We start from the raw sequence: 3290 nt of genomic DNA on the forward strand, positions 1-3290 counted from the left end.
CCTCCCTCCCTCTTTCCCTGCCTCCCTCCCTTCCTTCTTCCCTCGCTCCCTCTTTCTTCTTTCCCTTCTTTCTTTCTTGTTTTCTTTCTTTCCTTCTTCTTGAGATGGGGTCTCACTTTGTTTCTTGGGCTGGTCTTGAACTCCTGGGCTCAACCAGTCCTCCTACCTTGGCCTCCCAAAGTTTGGAATTACAGGTATGAGCTGCCACCCTTGGCTTCAAATACATTTTTGATCCTTAATTCCTCTATTTGAACAAACCGTAGCTAAGCCCCCATGACAGGTGCTGTGATGGTCACAGCCTGCCCTTGAGGAGCTTGAAGATGGGTCAGAGAGATCAACATGGTTCAGTCTTTTTTTTTTTTTTGAGATGGAGTCTCACTCTGTCGCCCAGGCTGTAGTGCAATGGCACAATCTCGGCTCACTGCAACCTCTGCCTCCTGAGTTCAAGCGATTCTCCCACCTCAGTCTCCTGAGTAGCTGGGATTATAGGCACCCATGATGATGCCTGGCTAAGTTTTATATTTTTCGTAGAGATGGGGTTTTGCCATGTTGCTCGGGCTGGTCTCAAACTCCTGACCTCAGGATCTGCCCACCTTGGCCTAAAGTGCTGGGATTACCGGTGTGCGCCACTGTGCCTGGCGAGAATTGTTATTTTCTTTTACAGATGAGGATGTTACCCAGTGTAATGCCTGCGTGACACAGGTGAATTTCTACCTTGCCTTAATTCTGCTTATCTTTAGGGAACTGGATGCTTGAGGTCAAAAGCTCCCCCTCCTGACCAAACTGGCTAAGATTTGTGGGATCCAAGGCAGCTCACTTGACCTCTGAAGAACCTCTAACTTCATTATAACTAATTTCTGTGCTAAATGACACTCCCATCAGCGCCATGACAGTTAACAATCACCATGACAGGCCAGGTGCGGTGGCTTATGCCTGTAATCCCAGCACTTTGGGAGGTCGAGGTGGGCGGATTGCGAGGTCAGGAGATCGAGACCATCCTGGCTAACACGGTGAAACCCCCATCTCTACTAAAAATACAAAAAATTAGCCGGGTGTGGTGGTGGGTGCCTGTAGTCCCGGCTACTTGGGAGGCTGAGGCAGGAGAATGGCGTGAATCTGGGAGGTGGAGCTTGCAGTGAGCTGAGATCGTGCCACTGCACTCCAGCCTCGGGGACAGAGCAAGACTCTGTCTCAAAAACAAACAAACCCTGTATCTCTGAGATTGGTCACCGAGATTTAAAACAAAAAAACAATCACCATGACAAAGACTGGAAGAAATCACAAAAGCACAAAAAGGAAGACGGCATCCAGTTTCAAGGAGTTCTCCATCCAGTCCCAGAAAAGAAATGAATATTCCCCCCCTTGCTTTTAATATCCAACTGTTTCATTAAAGATGCCCTGACTTCCTGGCTCTCAGGAGCTCAGCCCAAGCTCCCACTTCTCCATTCCGTGACCATCTAATAAAGCCTGCACTGCTTGATGCTCACTTTCAGTTTTGCATATTGGTTTTGTAACACCGAATGGGGAAAGGCTCCATTTTTTGGGGACCAGCTTTGTTAGTAACAAAGATACTGAATCATAGAAAGGAATCATTTTTACAAGATCACAGCCGGTAAGTTGCATGGCTGGAATTCAAATCCAGAACCTGTGCCCCTAACCTGGAAGGGGTGCCTGCCCTGAAAGATTGTCTGGGTCTGGTCCAGGGCCCCATACGGGCATCATTGTAGTCACTGCTGGTTTCCCTTCCCAGAGCTTGGGGGAGGTGTTAAATGCCCTGCCCAGGTCAGTGTGGCATTAAAGAAAAAATTACTCATGACACTTGTTGAAGGAAGACTTTATTCAAGGGGGAGCTATTATATTGGGGTTTTGTAGTAGAGGAGAGAGATTGGGTTCCACTCTCTGCAATAGGGAAAATTGGAGATTTATAGCCAAGGAACAGGGTAGGGAGGTTGGTGGAAAATTACTAAAGAGTGTTGCAGCTCTTTTGCCCCTGTAGTTCAATGAGTTCCAAGTTCTTGTCCTGCGACTGAGAAAGATGAGGTACATGGACAGCAGAGAGTGAGTAAAGCAGAGTAGAATTTATTGAGGGACAGAAAAGCTCTCGACAGTGAGAGGGGAACTGAAAATGGGTTGCTGACCACGAGGCTGATATATCTTAATTAACATATAATAAGCAGTCAGGACACCAGAGGTTGGGTTGCTTTTTTTTTTTTTTTTTTTTTTTTTTTTTTTTTTGAGACGGAGTCTCTCTCTCTGTGTCGCCTAGGCTGGAGTGCAGTGGCATGATCTCAGCTCACTGCAACCTCTGCCTCCCAGGTTCAAGCAATTCTCTTGTCTCAGCCTCCCAAGTAGCTGGGACTACAGGCACATGCCACCAGGCTCAGTTAATTTTTTGTATTTTTAGTAGAGGTGGGGTTTCACCGTGTTAGTGAGGATGGTCTTGATCTCCTGACCTCATGCTATGCCCACCTCAGCCTCCTAAAGTGTTGGGATTACAGGCGTGAGCCACCGCGCCTGGCCCACAGGTCACTTTCATTACTATCTTGGTTTTGGCTGGCTTCTTTACCACATCTTATTTTATCAGAGGGGTCTTCGTGACCTGTACCTTGCAAAACCAGTCCTGCTGAACTCCTATTGCAAGACTACACAGGTTAATGGGTTAGCTCTACAATACTACCCCACCTCATTTTTAAATTTTATCTATCTATCATCTATCTATCTATCTATCTATCTATCTGTCTATCTATCTATCTATCTATCTATCTATCTATCTACTTTTAGAGACAGGGTCTTGCTCTGTTGCCCAGGCTGGAGTGCAGTGGAATGATCATAGCTCACTGCAGCCTCTAATTCCTGAAAACCGTCCTACTGCAATGCCAGCCACAAGTCTGCGCTTCAGGTGCTTCTGGCCAACCGGTTATAAATCAGGGGTTCCCATAACCCCCTCCTTGAATTTGATAGTTTGCTAGAATGGCTCACAGAACTCAGGAAAATACTTGAGTTACTAGACTGACAGCTTATTATAAAAGAATACAACTAAAAAACAGCAGATGGCTGGGTGCAGTGGCTCACTGCTTTAACACCAGCACTTTGAGAGGCCAAGGTGGGCAGACCACTTGAGGTCAGGAGTTCAAGACAAACCTGGCCAATACAGTGAAACCCTGTTTCTACTAAAACTATAAAAATTAGCCAGGTGGGGTGGCGGGCACCTGTAATCCCAGCTACTAGGGAGGCTGAGGCAGGAGAATCGCTTGAACCCGGAAGGCAGAGGTTGCAGTGAGCCGAGATTG

Source organism: Colobus angolensis, unplaced genomic scaffold (assembly GCF_000951035.1).
Source record: "Colobus angolensis palliatus isolate OR3802 unplaced genomic scaffold, Cang.pa_1.0 Scaffold83, whole genome shotgun sequence".
NCBI lineage: Eukaryota > Metazoa > Chordata > Mammalia > Primates > Cercopithecidae > Colobus > Colobus angolensis.